Source organism: Equus quagga, chromosome 14, assembly GCF_021613505.1.
Source record: "Equus quagga isolate Etosha38 chromosome 14, UCLA_HA_Equagga_1.0, whole genome shotgun sequence".
NCBI lineage: Eukaryota > Metazoa > Chordata > Mammalia > Perissodactyla > Equidae > Equus > Equus quagga.
Window position 1 is genome coordinate 42575300 of NC_060280.1, and position 25111 is coordinate 42600410.

General features: G+C 36.6%; 1 long non-coding RNA gene across 1 annotated transcript in view; it reads right to left on the reverse strand.

Moving 5' to 3' along the window:
• LOC124251970 (uncharacterized) overlaps positions 1-25111 on the reverse strand; it is a 98211-nt gene that overhangs the window by 40993 nt on the left and 32107 nt on the right. The window contains exon 2 of the long non-coding RNA XR_006891888.1: positions 22153-22257. This is a non-coding gene — a long non-coding RNA (uncharacterized LOC124251970). The remainder of the gene's footprint in view (positions 1-22152; positions 22258-25111) is intronic.

The window sequence follows — 25111 nt, forward strand, 5'->3', positions numbered from 1 at the left end:
TCTCATGGCTCAAATTGCATTACAAATAATAACAACCCATGCCAGTCAAAATCTTAGAGCTTATCAATTGTTTTATTAGTAGAGTAATTGAAAGTATTCAGTCTCCAAGAGCTGGGATTTCACTTACCACTGATTCTTCAGAGAGTTTTATTAACATAGGCACCCCATCTGGAACTTATTCCAGTCTAGACTCCTCCCCGCTACATCTGCTCATGTGCTTAAAGCAGAATTAAAGATCTTGCTGTTGATTTTCTCCTGCTTCACTTGTCAGTATTTTTATCGAAGTTTAATAGCATGGAATATTGGGGCATATTTTGGAGGGAACATGTTTCTAAATAGATTGAGAAAGATGTTTAATGGCACATTCTTCATTGTCTCTTTTTCCCGAGCACAGAGTTCAAAAGTAAATCTATGACTATGTTTTTGTTACGTGAAATATAATGCCACATTTAAAAAGTCATATTCCTGAAACCAGAAGATCCAGTTGGGTGAAGTCACTCTCTCCTCACAGTGTCATATTCACAGATAAACCTGAGTCAACTTACATAGTAAGTGATAAATAAGGAATTCCAACATATTGTATTTTCGAGTGATGCTTAACAATGCTATAGGGGAAGTATTATGGTGTTAATAAAATGGAAGATCTATTTTCAAGTCTGGTTCAAATCAGCAGCTTGCTTCCTTCCACCAAAAAAAGTTCAAAAACTCTTTTTATAGCCCTAAAAATGATAATTCCAACAAAGAAATTGAGTCTAACAGGTGTTGGGTACATAAAAATACAGATTCCAAAGAAAGAATATAGCTGGTTGGAGAGTTATAGCAATGGAACTCTTTGATTAATAAGGCAGAAAGCTATAGCATATAAACAAAGATAAAATCCTATGGCTCTTTAGAAAAGTGATTTGGATGCAGGGAAGATTATATGGGAAAAAGCAACATGGCCTCCCCCAAGAGAGGACCTTTTTGAAGTCTTCATAGAGCTTCTTCTCTTCAGCACCCTGGTTCAAGCGTCATTATCAAAGAGGAGCTGAAAACTTTGAAGTTGAGTGAAAATGCTTTATTTTATGGCATAAACTGACTATGGTAGATGGCATATAAAAATACTATTGTATACAGAATTATTTTCTTATCAGTCTCAATTCATCTTTCTTATATAAAATATTGGGGGGAAAAGCCATCAGGTATAGCTATAGAAACTATTTATAAATTCCAAAGCTAACTAATCATTAGAATCAAGATTTTTTTCTTACAGTAAACAAAATCTGGAAAGGAACTGCCTTCGTTTCAACACCACTCCACCCACTATTACCACAAACATACTTTTAATGGAATTCTGATTGTGTTTTACATTGTAATTCTACTCTATTTATACATGAAAATATTTCTAATTTACCTTGTGTTAACTGTCAAATGTAGGTACTCTCTCCCTGCTTTATATTCAGGCGGTTCTGTGAATACCTCTTGAACTTTATTACTAGCAAAAAAGTGTGCCATCCTATTTATTTCTCTAACTGTGGAAATGCATTTTCTGATATTTGAAATCTATTTCAATGCCAAAATTGACTATATCATTGGCCAAATGGGCTATTAGTCAAGCAATTCACATTTGGTTCACAAGTAGATTCAATTTCAAAGAACTGATGAAATCGCAAAGTAGCAAATCTGTCCTCAAAGATAAATACACTACATTGAAATGGGAAAAAAGGAACCCGAAGGAAGTCTACATAATATCTCTTCATTTACAGTTAATGTAGACGTGTTTCTCAACAATGCTAGGTTGCTTAAAGCAAATTAAGCACATTGGATTTAAAATATTTGAAAATAGATAACATTCAGGTGCTCATTCAATGAATTACATACTCTAACTTGGCATCAAAAGTCTAGAGGAATAGGAGCTAAGAGACAGGAAAGGGAAAGATAGTCTAAAGGCTTGGCAATGGTGCTTTTCAAAAACCGAAGGTCAGATGAAAGGGAAGTTATAAAAGCAGAAGTGCTAACCTATTAGATGAGTTGACACAAGTTGCTTATGAAAATAATGAGAATTGGAGATAGAAAGCCTTGGCGGAGTTACTGAAGGTTGTGTATTGCCTCCGGTGTGATTCGAATCTGTACTTAGAGGTTACGTCCTGCGGGGAAAGAGATTTGTTCTAGGAACAGGGCAGATCAAGTGTCCAATCTCAACTGTAGTGTTAACTATGTAATTTGATTCAAGTTACTTCTCTGAGCCTCTATTTTCTCTAATGCAAAATGAGGATAATCATTTTTACATTTTAGGATTGGAGTGAAGATGTAACATCATAATATATATGTAAATATCTATTAAAGGGTATGGAATGTGGCAGGCACACGTATTTGTTTATTTCCTCCAGTTCCCTTCTAAAGAGGGAGCATCTGCAAACTCTCCAGAGGGGTTTCTATCTCAATGCTTCATATCATTATGAAATAAATATCACAGTGGAATAAATATCAGAAGACTGGAGACGTCACCTTAGCTTCACCAGGTTCCAACAGGAGGCATATCTGGCATAATGTGCTTTTCATTTGGAAAGTTGTGTTATAAACAGAACACCCCTGACTGCTTCTGTTTGTAGTTAGGAAACAAAAAAAGTTAGGCCAGATAAGAGTATTTGTTGAATTAAACTGCGCCTGTTAAACACAATTGATACAATGCACAGTTTGTAAAAATCAGTAAGGGAAAGAAAAAATAAATTTATGTAGGCTACTTTGAATCAATTCAACAAAGTTCATGGAGCAACTACTATGACTAAGATGCTACAATTGATGATACGAAGATGAATTCAACATTTTTACTTTCAAGGAGCTTAAAATCTGCTAAGGAATAGAAGAAGTGCATATAACTAAATATATTACATGGTCAAATGGGATTTCTTAAGAGAATGGGCCACTGTGACAAACTGATTAGTATTCCTCCTGTCTGTTCAATCTATCAATAGACTTTCTCAAATACCTGCTTTGTGCAAGCAATGGTTCAAGGATGTTGCCTCTTTTCTCATCAGGGCCAGGATTAGAACAATTTCTAAATCTAAAGCTCAAGAGCTTATTTTTGGCTGTGCTGGACTTTTCTTAAGTCACACAAGGCAGGACTTTCACCTGCATTTATTTAGATTTTTCTTTTGTGTTCTCTGAAGCTCTCATTTAATTTTTCCGAAGAAGATACAAAAGGAAGTGATAGATTGAATCTACCCTCAAAGAGTCGATCAACTGTGACTCAAATTTCACATGCTGTTATTTTGTGCTTCTTCCTATTCTAAAATAAGATGGAAAGCATATTACAATGGCCAACTGAAGCCGGCGGGACTGTGTTATGATCACGTAGATGCTGGCACTTAGAGATACTGTTCATCTCAAGTAACAAGTTAATGAACAGTTTTGGTATTTTAAGGCCTTGGAGAGCCTCTTATGAATGCTTAAGCTTCCACAGAATTTGGAGAAGCAGGCCAAGCCCTGGTAAATACACTAATTTGTGACAAAGTATGACAGAGGTAAAGGGAAAGGATTGTTGTTGGGTACTTACTGGATTCCAAGCACTTTTATATGTATTACTTCATTTAAATTTTTTTTTTTTTTGAGGAAGTTTAGCCCTGAGCTAACATCTGCTGCCAATCCTCCTCTTTTTGCTGAGGAAGACTGGTCCTGAGCTAACATCTGTGCCCATCTTCCTCTATTTTATATGTGGGATGCCTACCACAGCATGGCTTGGTGAATGGTGTATAAGTCTGCACCCATGATCCAAATCAGTGAACCCCGGGCCGCTGAAGTGGAACATGTGAAACTAACTGCTGCGCCAGCAGGCCGGCCCCTGTTTAATTCTTATAACAACTATGCGAAGTCAGTATTCTTACCAATATGTTTTAGTAATACAATTTAGGCAAAGAGAGGTTAAGCAGCAGGATCAAAACCACATGGCTGAGTGAGAACAGTTACATTTCCCATCCTTCTCACTTCATCAACATTTCCAAAGATTGCCTGATTAAATAAATCCTCTTGGACACAACTTAAAAATAAAATTCTCAGGCCTCTCCTTTGGAAACTCTGATTTGATATTTCTAGAGTGAGGCCAGGAATCTGGGATTTTAACCAACTTTATACTAGGTCTTTTTATCACTGCTCAAGTTTCAGAAATACCGTGGCATGTCACAATATGGAGGTGACCCCAGACATCCCTTCCTATGAGCCTTTTGTTTACTCAGTGGCCCTCTACTTTCCATCCCTTTTGGAGGATTCCTTTAGGACTCTGCTCATGTCAAAACTCACTCCCCAAGAAATAGTTTTGTATCAGTCATTGACACCTGAGTATGAATTTAATTTATAGTGTTTCTTCTTCTAAGGAGTTTGCATTTTTAGCTTTAGTTCAGGATGTGGGAGGAAAGGCTTTGCCTTATGGTTAGAGAATGAAATATTCAGAAAACTGGCAGGTGAGGAATGTGGGAGGAATTAATAAGGAGCTATTTTAGGACCCTTGAAATCACAGCAGAGGAAAGGCAACCTTCTAGCCCTGTGTTTAAAAGTGTTCTGAGTTAAATTGAGGATATGAAATGATTCTGTGAATATCACATATTTTATAGACATTCAGGTGTTCACTTAGAATTTATACTTTAAAATGACTGTGACTGAAAATGTAATGGGAAAGAAGAAAGTCGTGATGCTGTCAGGAGAAAGCACAGAGATTTCCCTGTGAACACGCTGCTTACACCTTAGCTTCCAGAAGCACACATATTTCTGGTATAGGGCAGTACACCAGTTGAAATGATAAATGGCTCTTTTGGTTTATGGTGAGGCATTTAATCAGCTTAAGAGTTTTCATTTTCTAGTGCAGTAAGGGATGCTATCCCTTGTGTTTTACAAATCAATAAGCTGTTCATCTTTCCCTCCACCCTATGGAGCAATGTTAGTTATACTTATAAAAACAAAACACTGATGGGGTGAAATATGCTTTGCTGTAGCATGCAAATACTGCAGATAGAAGTTGAAATAATATGGGAAGTAGAAAAGTTCACATTCAGGCCTAGTAATAAACCATGAGAGCCATATCAGATCACAAAGACAAATATTTTGCTATCGCAGATGCCATAGTTCATGCTGAAGTAACTTATGTTCAGTAGCTCTTTTTTTCTTGCTCTATTATACTACCAGTAATACACGGAAAATGCAAAGTTGTAACACTGAACATCCAGATACTGAAAAATATAGTTATTAGTTGCTGATGTATGTTGCTGATGCTAGTACTGTGATCATGAAAAAAGCCAATTATTTATTTTTAAGGGTAATAATATGGATGACATAAAAATAAGTAAAATTTCTGTTTAATAGAGTGACGGTTATTTGGGTTGATTGCCTAAACTCTGTTGTGAGACCGCCTGCATTATAATCCTGGCTTCACGTACGAACTCAATGTCCTAGAGATAACTATTTCAGCTTTTTATGCCTTATTTTCCATTTCTGTAAAATGAGAACTAAAAGATACATATTTCATAGCTGTTATATTAAATAAGATGAATGTAAACATATATATATATATATATATATTTTTTTTTTTAGTTAGTTAGTTCTGGTGCCAAAGGAAATATATATGGCAAATTCAAATTAGGAGAATCGAAGAAAGAGATTACTATCAAAAGGATTAATATCAAAGACGTAGGTGGAGTTTGAAGGAACTACAGGGATAGTCCAGGAACTCAGGGCAAATAACAGCAGGGCTGTCACCACCCTAAGAGAGAAAAGAAGAAGGGGTCGCTGGAATCAGAAACAAGTTATGACCTAGAGAGGAGCAGTGGCCTCTGTCAAGGGACAGTCAGTCTTGTTAGTGCCATCCAATAGATCCTACTCTTAGTGAGAGCAGAGAAGAACCCTGCCTGATCTTTGCGACAATGCTTCATTGCTATTCGCAGGGTTTTCACAGCCAATTCTTTTGGAAGTGTGTGGCCAGGTCCTTCTTCGTAGTCTGTCTTAGTCTGGAAGATCTGCTGAAACCTGCCCACCATGGGTGACCCTGCTGGTATTTGAAATACAGTGGCATAGCTTTCAGCATCCTAGCAACACACAGCGGCCACAGTGTGACAACCAACAGATGGTTGCTGAATGAATCCAGGCGCAGTGGTGAGCGTGCCAGATCTTAACTACCAGGGCTGTCCGCAGTCAGTCTAAGGACTGTGAAATATTTTGGAAAGGAAACTCGTGGTTATTGAGTACCTATGGTGTTTCTGAAAGATAAGATTTATTCTGTTTGCTTACAGAAATGGTTCTCAACCTTTGGGGACTCAATTTTTAATGCTCTTAAAAATTATTGAGAACTTTAAAGAACTTTAATTTACATGAGGTTAAATCTCTTGATTTTGGAAATTAAAACAAATTTTAAAAAGATATGTATTCAGTTATTTAAAGATAACAATAATAAACTCAGGAATCAGCACTCTTTTTCTGTAAAGGGTCTATAGTAAACACTTTTGGCTTTGTGGACCACAATGTCTCTTCTGCAACTACTCAACTCTGCTGTTGTAGCTCGAAAGGCCATAGACAATATGTAAACCAATGTGTGTGACTCTAGTCAAGAGAAAACTTTATTTACGAAAATAGCCGATAGGCTAGATATGGCCTTCAGGCTGGATTTAGTCTATGAGCTGTAGTTTGCCAGCTCCTGATAAAGCCATTAACATAAACCTGTTAACCTGGTAAACTTGTTAGTATAAATGGCATATTCTTTATGATAAACATTTTCCACTATGGTGAGAAAAGAGACATTGTTTCTTATTTTTGTTAATCTCTAATGTCTGGTTTAATAAGAAAGCTTGATTTTCATACCTGCTTCTGTGTTAATTTTATTGCAAGGTTGTTTTCATTAAAAGATACAAAGAATATTCAGCTTTATCCAAATATCTAGTTGGCAATGTGAGGAATATTTTAAGAACTTTTTGAGATAATTGTGGATATTCTCCTTTGATGCTACACCAAAACTGGAGTGGCGGTTGATTTTAAAGAATAGTTGCAATGTGGAATATGATACACATCAATATGCATATAATATTTCCTTTTTACCTTAAATCCATTGGCTTTTCTTTCATGGTAAATGATTTTGTAACTTCCTGCATTGGTCATTTAGAAAATATTGTTTGGTGTAGTGATGCATAGCTTCCAAATATTGACACAATTAACTATACAATATTTTAAAAATCACATTTACTGATAGCACCACTTATCTCATCAGAAAAGTCTCTAACCATTGAGAAGGTGCCAAGATCACAGTAGCAGATACACCCTTTCCAATATTCTAATCTTTGCTTGAAATCTTAATTTTATCACAGACAAACACTGTCCACGGTTTTCCTTGAAGTGGCAATCTCACGTTATTCATTTTCAACGCAATATCCACCAAAAGCCTAAGTTTGAAGCCAAAATGTTGTGCCATGAATAAAGCTGTTACTTCCACTTGCACATCACACACTTGCCCAATTGCTTTTCCTCAAGACAGTCCTCAAACGTTGGTATGGCAACAAAAGTGTCTTATGTGTACTTACCATTTCATCAGACAGAATATTTTAAAAGTTATGTATTTAGGGATAGAAACTGAAAACTTTATTAATTTTTATTGCTTCGTCAAAAACATGGCGATAAATACAATAATACTAGTATGGTTGGGTGCCACTGCCTTGATTTGTGCTAAGGCACCAGCAGATTGACTCACCATTGCTTTGTATCACCAGTGCAAATGTCAACACAGTGAAAAAGGCAAATAGCATTTTAGCATCATTGGGAAAATACTTTTGACCTCGCATACCCCTTAGAGGGGTCTTGGGTATTCCCAAGGGTCCATACACCATACTTGAAGAACCATTGTCCCACATGTCACAAACGAGGAAAAAAGAGACTCTAGAAAAAGTAAAAAAATTAGTTTGGTGTCAAAAACTCAAATAACTTGTTCATGGCAGGATCAAGACAAGAATCTGAATCTTCTAACCGCAACTGAGAGTCTGTCCAGAGTACTCTGCGCTCTCATTTGTAGACTAAGAACTTTTATAAACACTTGTCTTGTTTACCTGGGGAGGTTGTTGTGAGGGTCAAAAAAGGGGCACTTTGAAAATGTTAAAGCCCAACTCATTTTCAAGGTTCTAATAATACATCTCTGTCCCAACACTTCCACTTACTGCTTTATTCTTTTCTGAAACATGAGCTTACCATGGGAAAGGTTTGGTGTGTTGAAAAGTACAATTGGTCTATTTTCACAGTGAGAATGCATTGCTATTACTTTAACATTTATTTTTCTACATATAAAAGTAATATCCCATCATAAATATGCTAACATAAGAAAGGACATAAAAAACTACACATAAATCCACCTTTTTTTAGACATTTTCTTTACATAGTTGTAATATAGCACACTGTGAAATTTGTACATATATCTCCTTGATTATAATACCATAAACATGTGTCACGGGTTTATGATACACAGGCTTACTAACTATCACTTTTAATAGACACATAACATTCCACTGGGTAGATACATCATAATTTTACAATTTCAAATGGAGATTGGCCTCTCTGGAAAAGTTTTTGGTGGAAATGGGAAGAGGAGCATAAGAGTTTTGAAACAAGCTAAAATATTAATTTATTTTATCTGATTTCTGTAACATAAGATGCAAAACAAAATAAGTGCAACATACAAAGGTGACCAACATTGCTCACATGACAAATTCTTTTTGTGTGAAATATAGCTGTAAGGATTGATAGGAGCCAATTCTCATTTGCGAATTCAATTTGATTTGGAATAAAGTGAAAAAATAATGAGAACCATGTATCTGTTTGCTCAACAAATATGTACTGAGTACCAACTAAATCTGCAATATTCAATATCTGTCACTGTGTACATCTCTCACAGAGGACGAATAAAGAAGAATCAGATACATCTTGTTCTTAGAGACAGATATGCAAGAAAGACATGTACACATTGACTGACCCACATTCACACAAACGGAAACTCGCCTTAATTAAAAATGAAGTAACTAGTATATTATGAATGATCTAGAGCATAATATTGGTTTTCAGAGGAGGAAGAGATAAGTCCCAAAGTGTGTGTAGCATTTGACCAAATGTGAAGAGTTATAAGGAAAGGCATTTCGTACCAAACCTTTGAGGTTTTGTAGAATTTGAACATGGGGAGATAGAAGACAGAGGGAAGCTAATTTCAGACAGAAAAAAATGAATGAGGAGCGAATAAAGATATGCAAAAAGGGCATCACAGGATGTATAGGCAGGACAGTAAGTTCACAAAGGCCAAAAGTAAAAAAGCAGCGCTGCTTTATTTGTGAGTATGAAAAAAATGATTACAAAAACTTCTGATGAAGAGAAGGAATGATGAGTAAATGCATGCATGAGTGAACAAATGTATACAATATAACTTGGGGGAAAATAAAATGGAGATGCTTAGGAATTATAAAGAAGTAAGGTAAGAGGTGTGAGAGACGCTATTGCCAAAGCAATGGGCATTGATAGTAAATCCCTGATTTCCTCATCAGACTGCGAACTGCAGAAACTCTGGCTCTCTTTTTCAATGCCATATCTTCTGCCTAGTAAAGTGTCTGGCACGTAGCAAATTTTTAGTAACTATTTGTTGCATGAGAATGATACTCAACAATTTATGGAAAACCTCACAGATATCCACCTATTAGAATTAAGAAGAAATAACAGAAAAATATATTGAAGGAACAGAAATTAGAGAAAAGAGAATTAGGATAAAGCAGTGCCATGTAATAATTTTAGGATAAGAGAGGTAGAAGAGAGTGTTAAGTCTTGAAGAAAGAGACCAAAGTTAAGAACTTTGTGGTATTTATCCAGAAGGTTATCTTTAGTGATGCATGAAACTATATAGTTTCCACAGGAAGATGATGGCTAGAACAATGAATAGGATCAATAGATATCAGTGGTATACTATAAGTAAGCAATTTCATATGAGAAAATGTTATAAATAATGTAAACATATTTACCATAATGGCGTTTCAGGTTGGAAGCAGAGGACTGGGTGAATGTGTCTGTGCATTATGGGCAGGGTAAAGGCTGCCTTTGAATTTTGGTTTATGATGTTGATGGCAGGCTGTTTTATAAGATGTAAAGGTTCCTTTGATGGCTAGTTACTTACAAGGAGGGAAGGCTACCAACCGGGACCATACACCCAGGAAGTTCTACCCAGGGCCAGGATAACAGCAAGCTGAAATTGTAGGGGCAGCTTATACATGGCAAGTGGAGGTGGTTAGGTAGGTTTTTCAGGCTCCCTGTGGATTGGCTAATTTGAATAATTTCTCTGGTTCCTGGGTGTGTGGGCTTTCCCTAGTTGTCTGGGGCCTGGCCTTGGGAAGATTGGGGTGATACACAGTGGTCTGGACTGTGGGAGGGAAGGGATTGGGTGTGGACTTAATTAGTTGCTCAAGAAGAGTACTGACGAGCCTCTAACCAGGGCTTCAAAACTGAATCAAGATGGCATTAAACAAAACAAAACAAAATACTCTTTTGCATAAGGGCTGCACGTGAATCCCAGGTTACTCTGGAGGAGGTGGACAGAATTGTCTCATGTGTCGTGCATCAGAGGGAGAGGTTCTGTACATTAGTTTTGGTTTACATGTGAAAGGAGATTTTTGCGAAGTACGGTTTATGAAGGTCAGAGGAGAGTTATGCCCTTGAGCTGAGGTTGACAAAGGTAGTGGCTAAAGTTTCCTGAGGAGAGTCTCTCTTTATAGGGCAATTGCTTACAGGCGAAGGAATGCCAGTCTTTGGTCAAATCTTGCTCACATTGGAAATAACCAAAACTGTAGGGAGATATGTCACCTGGGAATAACAAGACATTGCTTTATGGTGACTGCTCTGAGAACAATGGGGGACCCAGCTCAGCATAAGCAATTTGAGAAGCACTTCGGAGACTTTTCAAGGTCTCTGCTTTTGAGGAGTTTACAACTTGGTTCCATATTGTCATAAAATTCTTGATAGCAATTGTCATGGCGGAAGCTATTCCCTAAGCTCTATAAAATCTACTTTATAGTTCCCTGAAACTTCCCCATGTAATATTAATTATTGGCCTATAATTTTCTTTTTCTTTCTTAGGAGCTCCTCACAGTTAAAGCAATTTTAATAGTATTGTTTCTCTGACAAGTCTTATGGGTATTTTATGGAAGTTAACATTGGTTTCCTGAAAATCACCTAAACACCATTCAAAAATAAATAAAAGAGCACCCTCTTTCTCGATATTCTATAGCTCTTCTTGACAGTGGTGAATCATTGCTTCTTCATGTGTTTTGCCAGGAAAGCACCTACTTACTTGTCCTGATGGACTATTATGGAATGGTGACCTCAAAATATTACAACTGTAGCCTGAAGACATTGATGATGACTTTGAAGATGTCTAAGATTTAGAGCTCAGCCAGAGAAAAATCCTATGCCATGCAAACCATTCAAGTGGATTAAATTGTTCCTAATAATGATTTTTAAATTAAGATTTCCTCTCTGTTCCTTTTTATGATTTATTTGAGTTAGAGAAATATGGCATTACATTATGAAAACTAAAAGACACGGCCATATGCAGAAAGAATGCACATATAATTCATGGAACAGGTCAATAGTTTTCTAAGAACACAATAGGTGGCTACTCTGTTTAGGATGGCCTAATGAATTGCATTAGGGGAAGGAAATTGTATCAAAGTGCTTATCTTTATTCATGAAGGATAGGACAGCTTTTCTCCTGAGCTTACTGAAGAGAGATACATATGATTCAAATCCCAGTGCAGGGATGTGCCAGTCAGCTGGGAGACATCTGAGTTTAGAACCAAAGCTAAGGATTTGTCAGTTTACATGACTATCGCATCTTTCCTGGTATTTATACCACCCACTGTCTGTCATAACGAATCAAGCTCAGATTAGATTCTGCTAACTTCAAAGTATTGTAGCTTACATTTATTTTTTGTCAAAGAAAAAGAGGAGGGCAGGGGAAATATTGCTTTTATAGATAAGATTGTTACTGAGGAAACCATTTGGTTGGACTCTTCCTCTATGACCTGTCTGCCTTACTTGGTATGTATTCCACGAACACTAACCCTATGGCTTGCTCTCAAGTTCAAATTGGGAATTATGGTAAGAGTCTTAAAATGGTTTTTAGAAAGTGAATATCATTTTATTTCATTTAGAGCATCACCATCCTTACCTACTGTTTGACCAGTTATTTATTTATTAAGAATCTACTGGCCAAGATTCTAAGAATGGTGAGCAAATTTATAAACCTATTAGGCTTTGTTCGTGGACAGGCTTACAATTCTCACCAAAATCAGAGCATTTAATAAATGATTTTTTTTCAATAACTCCTTACAATCAGCATATCCATATGCTCCACTATTTAGCCTGACTCAGTGACTAAGGTCACTGTTGTCACTGCAGGGCAGTTCAACCTCTCCCTCTTCCTAATCCTACTTCCTTTGTCTCCTAGTCGTATTGTTTCTCAGAGGATTTCCTCAAAATTCTTGCACACAGCGATTTCCAAAACCATATATCCCCACAAGGACTAGTCACTGGATGAAATCTACCCCCAGAAAAGGAGCACAGCCTTGGACAAAGCAGCTTCCCTTGACTGAGGGTAATTCTCATCCATGGCTTTGAACCCATTACCAAAATCCCTTCTTCAATCCTGAATGGACTGAAGGTGGCTGTGATGGTCTTTTTAATGTGTCGACTTGACTAAGGTCCTCAGCTCTTTATTCAAATACTACTTTGGACATTACTGTAAAGGTATTTTTCAGATGTGATTATCGTTCATAATCAGTTGACTTTCAGTGAGGAAGACTATCCTCAATATTTTGGGTGGATCTGATTCAATCACTTAACAGGTCTTAAGCAGAGCTGAGGCTTCCTTGAGGAAGAAGAAATTTCACCTGTGGACAGCAGCTTCAACCCTTGTCCAAGATTTTCATCCTGCCCTTCCTGACTGCCTGCCTTGCAGATTTGGGTCTATCCTAGCCAGTCCCTACAAACATGGAAGGCAATTCCTGACAACAAATCTCTTAATATATATGTCCTAATGGTATTATTTCTTTGGTTTAACCCCAGCTGATACAGTGACAAACCAAAACTTCCCTTCCTAATACCAGTTCTATCTCCTTATGATAGAGTTATTTTCCCATGCCGGGATGGTAACTCCTATCCTTTCCTTCCCTATAGGTCTGTTTGCATAAAGAACCTGAAGTAACTGTGTGAGTTCCATACATTATAGTTTAGTGGGACTCTTTTTCTGTCCCCAGACTATTTTTATTCCGGGCACAGAGCCTAGAATTGTGGAGGAGTGAAGCACAGATTTCCCAAGTGGGTCACTGGGAGTCATGATAAGTGAGACTATTCCTACTCATATCTATTTATTCCCTGAACATAGAGTCTACACATTGGGGATATAGCACCATCCAATAATTATCAATTTAGGAAGAATTATGCATCCCAGGAGACGGCTTCTGTTCCTCTCAGGTGCCATCTCCAGGACAGCACCTCACCTGTACCTGTAAATGATCATTCTATCGTTCTATCAGGTTCCATTAGGCAGCTTTTGGATGGTGCAGTGTGCATAGATAGAACCAGTGGCTATGTTCTGGTCATGTACACACTGCCACATCCCTTTTGCTGTAATGTGGATCCTTCGGTCTGATATGAGTTTATGTGGTATCATTTGTTTGTGGATCAAACATGTTTTAAGTTGTCTGAGAGTGGTGCTCACTGAAGACTGGAGGGCAGGAAAGGCAGACACAAACCTATGCTGAATATAGTCAAGATGAATTATTGACTCTTAAGGGTGAAATCATCTAATTTAATCAACTTGCCACAACATAGCTGATTGGTTTCATTAAGGAATGGGGCCATTTGTAGGGTTTAGCATTGTTCCTTTTTGTTGGAAGTTTGGATGTTCAGCTGCAGGATAGCTAGAGAAATCTAGTCAGTGGGAGCACATCCTAGTGGGCCTATGAATATCCTCCTTTCTTGACATGATGGCTATTCTGTTCATAAGCTTAGTGTGCCAGCACTGGAGTGGCAGATTTCAGAGTTGGCTGATGGCAACTGGTTGAGACACTTAGTTTACGTGGATATTAAATGCCTTTTCCATGATAGATGCTTCATGCCCACTCCCATAGACCCATCAACATGCATCTTCTCCAAAACATTTTTACTTCAACCTCCTAATTTTTCTGCTTCCAAGCCCTATAGTAACTAGACAAGATGTTGCACACCGTCCATGAGTTTTCATATATTGTTACCTCAGAGTATTCCTTTTTCAACACAATTTGGTTGATCAGGTTTGCTGATTTGCCTATTGAGAAGATATTCCCTAAAACCCTTGTCTTTCAAAGCCATCCATAAATCAGGCTGAAGTGCAGCCACAGTCTCTTTCAGCTTAGTCTTCTATTGAGCTGACCCTCCACGATCCACATCTAGTTTTTTTCTCTTCTATTAGCTGTTCATAAAGGAATCCTCTTCCCAAATGGCCAAATGTGTGAATTTCAGGAAAGGCACAGATGTAATTGTGGTGGATAATAGGGGAGTTCAAGCTACCTAGTCACGCAATTTATTTGTGGTCTCTGGCTATGTGTGATCTTCATCCCAGAAGTACTCTTCCATCTTATGAAGGATATTTGTGGGCTTGCTCAAACTTACGATTTAGTGGGTCTGACAGAATCCGTCTCATGATGGACAGTGTGGCTGCATGGCTTCTTGATGTCTAATGGTCAAGCACTCCATCTCTATCAGGGCCAAATCAATGCCACAAGCTATTTTCTGTGTGGTGTAAAATGATCTGCTACAGATTGCATTGTCCTGCTCCAGAAGCCTAAAAGTTTACGTTGTGATTCTTCTGCTGGTACTTGCCATAAGTTCCATAAGATGTTTTTCCCCATAAACAAATATATTTAACACTATACAGGTGGCCAAGTCATACGGCCTGTGAGGTAGACTGCATCAGTCTAGGTGTGTCCAGAGCCATATTCACACTCAACCTAGGCAGTCTTTCATATCTCCCAGTAAATTGGTTTGGGAAAGATTCCAAAGGGTAGAATATGGTGTCTCCAGAATGTGAAAAGGTCTGTTAGGCATTGTGCTTTATTTTGAAGATGATGTTCTATGAAGTCCCAGATCACTGGACCTCCAAAACCTTCCTTGATATGGCAGGCGTCTGAATCTTCTTGGTATTTATCAACACCACCTCTAGCTCCCAGCCCTAGAGTGCGTGTCTTTTCAAGGCCTCCATTGTACTTACCATGCTTTCCGTAAAGCATTTCCACAGTTTTCTGTGGGTCTGACACCCTGGCTGCCAATCTGTATTTGCCATTTATTTCAATAATTACATTAACTTTGCTTCTGTCAATTAAGCATCATCATCTGGCTTCTATTATTTTGAAATCCTATTTGATCCTTATTGCTATCAGAGAGCCCACTGTTGTAAAAGCATCTCCTGTCATTATCCCTGGCCTCCAGAGAAGAGTCACCAATCAGTTTCTCGAGTACACATGCCCCTCTCATGAGTGCACTCCTAGCACTTTGCTAAATAGAATGTCTTCTGGATCTTTCCATAGGACATAAAAATTTACTGCGTTTAGTGTGATATGTATGGTATGTCCATCTCTTTGAGTCTTTTGATCATTTCTTCCCCTGTCTGCCATGGCAGTTCTGGAGTTTCTTTTTCACTTTGTATGGGTCTTCGCTTTCTCCAAACTTCTAAGACCATGCCAGCAATGTGTTAGGATCATCTTTTGAGGTCTTTTCCAGAATACCCAACTATGTATCACTGTAGAGTGCTCCCATATCAATACATTTCTCCTTTATCCAACTTTATGTTCTGGACCATCTCCCTGCATTCTGACATCCTTAGATCTAGTCCCTTAGTCTGTGCACATTCAGTCAGTCTCTGTGCTTGACTGTATATAGTGACAAAATCATGTGGGATAAAGTCTCTTTCTTCTCTTAGCCACACACTTTCAAAGCCAGGTTATATTACGATTTAACTTGGTGTTATGGTCTAGTTTTTTCTGGTGGTCAAGAGAAGAGATCATGGATGGGATACATAATCTGGCCCTGTGATGTACTGGAGCTGGCTTGTTTCAGCTCATAAGATACAATTGTTAAACATTCCAGGAATTTTGTAAGCCAACAGTTATGAAACCAATCATGGTGTGAGTATTCACATCACGCAAATCAGCAAATGCTACCAGTCAGGGCTTTGCTGACTTGTTTGTTTGATTTTTCTCTCAGCTGGTTGTTAAACATTTACCAGAATATCACGGGGATTAATCATCCTTAAGCAACAAGAAGTGAGAGACTTTGACAGTCTCAAAGGGTTCAAGAGAATCTGAGGACTTAAGATTTTTTGGTGTCTTCATCTGGATATCCCCACCCAAGTCCCTTGATTACTTCCCCATCAAGTCTCTGACCTTGGTTGCGTCTAATTTTTGGAGGTTGAGAATTCAACCTCTCCCATAACTGTTCTACTACTATAAAAAATTCCTGGGCCTGATCTGATGCTTTTTGTCCTTTGGCCAAAGGAGATAAAAATATCTTTATTTATTGCCAAGGAAGTTCTCCTACCAAGGAAAACCAAGAGTTTTAAATTAATGATTAATTACCCTCAACCTTTTATTGTCTTTCTGTAATGTATCAAGTGCCTCAGCAGCAGCTGTATGATTCCATGGTCCTTATAATTACTACTTTTCAGTATTTCTCAGTCGCCTAAGATATTACACTTACCAGTGCATTTTCTTTCATCATTATCCCATCCAAGTTCACCAACTATAAATGTTTTAACAAATCTTTTTCCTAATTACCATCCAACTTCAAAATGTCACTGTAGGGTCTGCCTCCTATAACCACCTTGGGTAACAAACGGTTGAGTTCCTGGGGAAACAGACTGTTAGATTCTGAGATTTTCATGCAGCAGTTTTTGTTGGGGAGTTATCTCTGAAATAACCATGTGAGGGAGTGAGGAAAGCAAGATTTGGCAGAGGGAAAGTTGAACTACATGCATTTGTAACAGTGATCTCAATCAATCCTACAGGGAGCTCTGGATCTGGGATGGCCCTACGAACCATCCCACATCAAGCAATGGCCTGGACCTTTCTATTGCCCCATCAATCAGTTAATGGAGAGGACGGTTTTACTGGTAAGGGACTCAGAAGTGCTGCATCAGCAGCCAACACCCTTGGCAGCAGAAAAACTGAGTTCCTCAGTCCTGAAGTGGGATTCAGGTGGCTCTCCTCAACACCCACTACAGATGAGTAATCAAAATGACATTAATTTAGGAATCTGTTTTCATAACACTATGTCCCTCATACTTATTTATAAGTAGGGTTTTGGGACTTCAAACTGATGAGGTTTTAAAATAACATTTCCCTTTCAGAACTCAAAAGATCTTCACTTCATTAGTTTGAAAAGATAAAGAAAATGGAGGTCCCAGAAATCAATCTCTCCTGATGGCACCCAAGGGTATAAGAAATAGGGATCTTACAATACGTCTGACCTGAATAAAATGAAAAAGCCAGAAGCTGCTTCATGTAAACACAAATAGAATCTCATAATTTAGAATGAAGTATTTAGTATGTATTAACTATAAAGAGAAACAGAATTCCTAGATCATAACAGCTAATATATTTCCCCTACATAAATAGGTTAGATTGGTCATGGAAATAAGAACTCAATAAACTTTTCAAACTGTTAACATAATTAATCTTTTTGCTATAAATTTTAATAGTTATATATCTCTGAAACAGAAGTCATTTCCTATATCACCATTTTCACAAGTCATGAGTCATACTCCAATAAGAAAAAACTTATAAGAATTTTTTGATAACCAAAATATAAAAATCAGATTTACTAATTTTATTGATGAGTAACTTTTTGGAAATACTAAACATTTCTCTCCCCAAATCCAATAATATTTTCTATTTTGCCATTTATGTATGGTTAGGCTTAATTAAAAGAGTAGTTGCTGCTGTTTGATATGTATTTCTATATCATTCATATATATCCTATTGTGTAATTTTTATGTGAGAAATATTTATATGAGGAAGGTACTATTTAGCTTTATATAAGGCATTTTTTGAATGATGAAAGTATGGTGAAATTATTTACAAAGGTGTGTGTCTTTTAAGAAAATTCACTTTTAACAAAAGTTTAATAAATCTTTAGATTTGAGAATGTTCTTAATTTGTTAATGAGGAAAGGACGGGGAAGACAGACATGTAACTGCAAATAAGGTAACTAAGAGAAAGGTTTTTATTTCTTTCCTTCCTCCCTCCCTCCCTCCTTTCCTGTCTTTCTTTCTTTTTTTTTATGAATACATTTTACATATTTGATCCTCTTTCAAGGACAGAGAATAACTCCTTTTATAAATGATTGCATATGTTAACAGATTTTTACAAATACATATATAATACAAATATACATAGCTCCAAAAGTTTATATTAATTAACTAGTGAGTGCAATAATAATTTATCCATCCACAATAAATATTATTTTATCGGGATAAGTAATTATAAAACTTTAGGTACACTAGGAGGATGATTAAAAACATGGTTATTTTAATCTTTTCCTAAATAAATCTTCATCGAAATGAGATTGGAAACCTAGAGCAACATAAAAAATTGAGATGTGAATCTATTGGAACAAAATTTAGTCAACAATGCCCGAGATATTTTAGTGCTGAACCTGTAAGTTGCTGACTTGCCTGGTTGAGACTACAGACAAGCATGGAGAATTATTTATGCGGGTAAATAGGAAGGTTAGCTCTCCCTGTAAGACAGCTGTTTAAGAAGAGGGGCAATTGCAGGTAAATGTGCAGGTGGATTTGGGAGATGATGTGTGCTCTTGTCGCATAATCTCTGCTTCCTCTATAAAAAAGGTAGCAATGCCACTTGACCATTTGAGAGAGATGATGGCAGGAATCTGCAGAGGACTTGAGGAAATGCAGAGGACTTCCAGAAACATTTGGAATAACTGTTGAGAAGAATGGAGAAGAAACTCTCTCTTGTAAAGTAATGAATATCATTATTTATTTGCTAATAATAAAATAATAATTATTAAAATAAAAATAATCAGTAATATTGAGGGTATGTTGATGACTGGATACCACCAATGTGCACTGAAAGGTATTCTTCCTGATAGCTTTTTTCCTGCAAGAGTGCTGAGCAGCAGAGGTTAGCACAAAGGGTATGCTTTGTTACATTGATGCAGCGATGCTGGAGAATTTCTGAACAAGCAGAGTCTGCAGTTAGAGGTGGGAAATCAATTGAGGTTATGTTAGCTCAGTTTGGAAAAGGTCTGAGTAAGAAAAGGAATAAATGACATTTATGTGAAGAACATAAGACACAGTAAGATCTTCAAATGGCGTATAAACATTCAAAAATTAATTTTTTCCCTTTAGTTTTAGTATGAAGTGTTGAAATATGCAATTAGCTCATGGTATGTACGTCTTCTAATGAACTATTAACCTAAATAGTCAATCAATTAGACCATTGTATTCCCTGACGGGTCTAGGTAAACAGGAGTTTGATTTATGCCTCTGCTCAGATACATATTTCAGAAACCATTTAAAACCAAATTAAATCCTAAGTTTCTTTCCACAATATGAGTCATTGGAACTCTTGAGATTTACAATACTTTACACATACCAGAGGGCAATTAGTGAGAAGGCAAAGAAATTGAAAGATGATCTACATTTAAATACCAAATACAATTACTGCTGAATTCTGTTTGAATTTATTCCATTAATTACCAGAGTCACTCTGCCTCATCTTTCAAATATTTCCTACTTCAAACTTACTGCTCTCATAAAGGTGAATTTCATGAGAACTTCTCAGGTCATAGATAGGCCAATCTTTCATGAAAATGACTGGTTTGATATATTGTCCCATCTCATGGTGTTTCCCCCTCTATAATAATACTAACATTTATTAAATAGTTGGTAGTGCCAGACACAGTGCCTAGCATGTTGTAAGTATTTTATCTAATTTAAACCTCACATAAGGATTATTATTATATACTCATTTTTCACATGAGGAAACTAAAGTCTAAGAGAGATTAAATAACTTGTCCTAAGTCATGTAGCTGATAACCGCTTCCCTTAAGTAAACAGTTCTACCCGATTCTAGAATCCCAGATTTAAACACTCTGAGATTCTGCACCCATCCCATCCCTTCCACATACTGCTTCTCTGTCTCACTGGCACTCACCCTTTAAGCCAAACTATAGATCATGAGCCATAAATTTCAGACACTAATGCTTCACTGTTATGCAGAATGATAGTCCTGCTTACTATCTATATATAGTCTGCTAGAGTGTTGACCTTCTGAATCCATTTGATGTTTATCACCTTCCGGCTTCTCTTCAAGATTTGTCATGTAGAACACTCAAGTTCTTTTAAAAGACATAGCAAGAGCCTATCCCACTAATATCCCAGATAGAATATTCTGGATTTTTTGGTTCTTTAGAATCTAATCTGTTTTGCCAGTTTCTCCAGTTAAGTTCACCTAGTTTCTCTGAGTTGGGGTAAGGATAAATTCAGACATTATCAGATATGCATAAAACCTTTCTTGCAAGAATAGACTCATTGGATTTAAGAATCATTCTTATTTATCTGTTTCCTTTGTTTCCTTTCCAATACGAAGTCTTGAATATAATTGTCTTAAACATGTGAAAAATCTAGGACAAATGCTACACCTTGTAGCAAAAGGTATATATGAAGACTATCCTGAGCAAACTGTACATACATTCTCCAGTCCTCCTGTCACCTGGGAGCACATACTGTTTACAACCATGAGACCATGAGAGTGAAATAAAGGAACAGTCCTTGCTCCCTTCCCTAAGTACAGTGTTTCTATGAGCAAATTATGTGCAACCAAATCCACTTGAAGTATTTTCTGGAATTAAGAGTAAACAGAGAAACTTAGTTGGGGACAGAAAGTGGTTCCAAGTTAAAGATTTATTGAGTAGAAGTAAATGAAAGTATTAATTCTGTTCCATAAGAGAGAACCCAATTACAAGTTTGTTAAACAGTCACTAAAACTAGCTATTTGATGAGTTCTGCTTTCTGAACTACTTTGTCTTTTTTTCTGACCAGATATTACTCGAAAGCAAAGACCAAGTTGTCTCTGATTCTTGATAAGTGTAACAGTCTTATTGCTGCAAACATTGTTGCAAACACAAAAGGAACTTCTGTATTACAGATTGCACTGAGAGTTAACCATGGCTGCTTTCTTTACTCCAAAATGTTTCAATGAAGACTTTAACGTTTAAACTCTATTAATAATATCAATACCATCCATTGTTTACAGTGTTGAGCGCTCCCAGCATATGTTATTTTAGTCAGTGCTCACTTCTGTTATATTAGACACATCATTAAACAAACAAAAAACTATTTGATGGTATATTAAAATGCTTAGGGATGTTAAACTTTACTGATAACATTTTCCCTTATTTGGTACTGCTAATCCATTAACCTAAAGATTAACTTACTAATATTATTTAAAGGATAATTATGAAACAATTTTATTTTGTCAAACCTATAGATGTGATAATTAATACTTATAGTATTGCAGAGTAAAAACCAGTTTTGTCAGTAATATTTTCCGCAGTAAGAGCAACTCATCAAATGAAAATTTTATGTTGAAGGAGTAGAATTTGCTGATGCATTTGAATTGATAGGATGATATAAAATTTATGACTAAACTATTTCTCTTTTGTAATAAATGGGTGCAAGTCAAATAAATTTTATTGACTGGTAAGATAAAGGCAAATATAATAAGGCTTTATTTTACAGCTATATAGGGAAACAAGTGGAAGAAAACTACTACTGTTTCTAGCATCTCCCTGTAGTCAATAGAATCTCCCTCACAGGAATGTGCAGCCAGACTGACATGGAAAAAGGAAAAGCTCTTGAGAAAACTGAGAGATAAGAAGTGAGGCGAGCCAAGAACAGGCACAGATATATGAGTGATATACTTAATGTACTTTTTATATTGTACATTATAAATGTAATGGGATATGTAATGCTATAGGTAGTAACTACTAATGTTGTTATAAAAAATAACAAAATTTAATCCCAAATCTCAATGACAATGTAACAAAGATTTGTTTCTTACTCACCCTACATGTCCACTGATGGTTTGACAAGTACTCTCCCCAGTTGTCCAGTGATGGTCTGATCTACATGGTCACCCAATGGCTCAGGCTGATAGGCATTTACCACCTCTGTGGCAGGAAACAGAGAGAGACCATAATTGGATCATAATTGGAATGTTTTTGCTCTCTCATTCTGGAAGTAAAATATACGTAATGCAGTATTTATGAGAATTATATTCTCTGTGAGATATATATAAATAAAATCAGATAGCTTAATCTCATCTTCATATACAAAAGGATTTTCTGAAAGTTACAAAACTACTAAATCTAGTAAATGTTGGAATCAACATGAAACCCAAATCTCTCTTCCTTTATCTTCTCTTTCCAATATATCACATTGCCTCAGCTGGGCAAGAAGTAATATCAAATATACTCTTACATGTCAACTTTCTGGGTTTTTTTTGAGGAAGATTAGCCCTGAGCTAACATCTGCCACCAATCCTCCTCTTTTTGCTGAGGAAGACTGGCCCTCAGCTAACGTCTGTGTCCACCTTCCTCTAGTTTATGTGGGATACCTGCCACAGCATGGCTCGACAAGTGGTGTGTAGGTCCGCACCCAGGATCCAAACCAGCGAACCCTGGGCCACCAAAGTGGAACATGCGAACTTAGCCACTGCACCACCAAGCCGGCCCCTTAACTTTCTGTTTTTAATTAGAATTATAAAGGAAGATCTTTAAGAAAAGACTATCTTTGCTAAACAAGTAGAGTTGTGTCACTAATTAAAAAAAAAATACAAAAGAGATTCTAAAAAGGAACGTATACTTGGATACATGTTAATGCCATACAATCAAAAGTCTCTTTTAGTGAAAGAGTTAAAAGTGTAAGAAATATTTATTGAGATAAATATATGTAAAATATTTTTATATATTTATATAAATATTTTTAATAAATATGTACATATTGCTGATTACTGTGAGGCTGTTCACTTAAAAAGCAAAATCACTTCTGCTTTCTAACCATGCTCTTCCCATTTGATTTGTTCCGATATCTGTCATTATAGTTATCTCCATGGTGATAATCTGTGATATTGCAAACACCAACTAAAGTAGGCTGGAGGGAAAAGATGATTGTGGAACAAAGGGCTCCTTGTCCACATACAAATAACCTGGTAATCATCAATTATGAGAAAGTTTAATGGAAAACGAAAGCACACCATAAAAGGGAGTCTAATGATCATACGATATAAAAAGAAGAGGAAATTGATAATTTAGCTTTCCAAAGGCCCCAGATGTAACAACTGAACAATCGGTTCTCACTATAGCAAACCACCATCTTTTCAGGCTATTGGCAATGCTTCAGAGATAAGTAAAGCACCATAATTTTGATAGGATAAAAAGAATGATATATTTCCGAGAATTTCCAAGAAACGTAGCAAAAATGGTAAATAAGCAAGAGTATTTTAGCTTTCCTTTCTTAAAGTCCAAAAGGTTAACCTCGTAACACTGCTTCATTTGATGGACTAAGGGAAACTTATGAGCATGTTTATCTGTTCACGCTGCAGAATGTGTCATTGTTGGGAAACTCACTCTTCTGTTTGAAGTTTACTATATTCCTGTTACCTGCAATAGAGTCCCGTATGCAAAAAATTAAAATGTATTGTACTAGATGTTAATAGACGAATGTTCCTCATTCCCTATTTCCTCCTGGAGAGTGTTATAAGTGACCTTTCCAGAGACGTAATTTGGACAAACTTTCCTGATCCATTAAAAAAGAAGACATTTAATCACCTTGTGCTACTCTCCATTCCAGTGCACAAAATACCTGAAAATTGTGCTTCTATTTATTCTTCTATTAAGTAAATATTTGCTGAGTTTTTACCGTGTACAGGCAAAATTCTGGTTTTCATAACCTGTAGTTTTAGGAGAGTCAGTAAGTTGACATCATACTTAAAGGTCCTCTGGAATATCATTAAAGTATATTTTTATATAACATGTCTTCTCTTTACAAACACATGCTTGCACAAAAATACACAATCGCACCCCAGAACCACATTTTAGAGTCATTTTGTACTCTGAAATGATTCTGGATCAGAAGATAAATTATAGCAGATACTGTCTAAATTATGGGTATTTTCAAAGCTATAAAAAAATGTGAATCTGTTGAGCATATTATTGCCAATGATTTATTTTATCAATGAAAGAATGTCAAAGAGAAACCACCATCTATTCTCAGCACTATTTCATTTGAGTATGTGTGTAAGGGTATGTATGTATGTGTGTACAAAAAGGAGGGAATACAAATACATTTCAGGATAAAGATTAGTCCTTTTTTTTTTATTTTTGATGAGGAAGATTGTCCCTGAGCTAACACCTGTGCCAGTCTTTCTCTATTTTGTCTGTAGGGCACCCCCACAGCATGGCTTAATGAGTGGTGTGTATGTCCACACCTGGGATCTGAACCCAAATTGGGTTGCCAGGCAGAACGTGTGAACTTAACCACTACACCACTGTGCCAGCCCCAAGATCAGTCCTTTAATAGAAGAAATTTATTTTTATAGAAACATCATCAAAAACCAACACCAGTCTATACAGAGACACTTGAAAAACGTTGACATAGGGGTTGCAATTTCAGGTCTTTCAGTTAAGACAAATTTTTAATTGCAGAACTTTGGATCAATATTTTGACCTCTAAAGTGTCACACAACTTTTTATGAGTTGTAAATGATAACGTATATGCAAATTTCCTAGTTTTGCTAAATGCAATATCACTATGTAATATGTCAACATTAGGGGAAGCCAAAGGAATTGTATATGGGAATTCTCTGTGCCAAATTTGGGCTTATTCTAAAAATCTGAAAAGTTGTATGTGGTGTGTGTATGTGTGTGTGTTTTTGCAGCCCGGCACATTGAAATGTTGTAATGAATAGTTACTTTTCATAAATCAGACACATCAACAATTACAGAGGCAACTGAGGCTCAACCA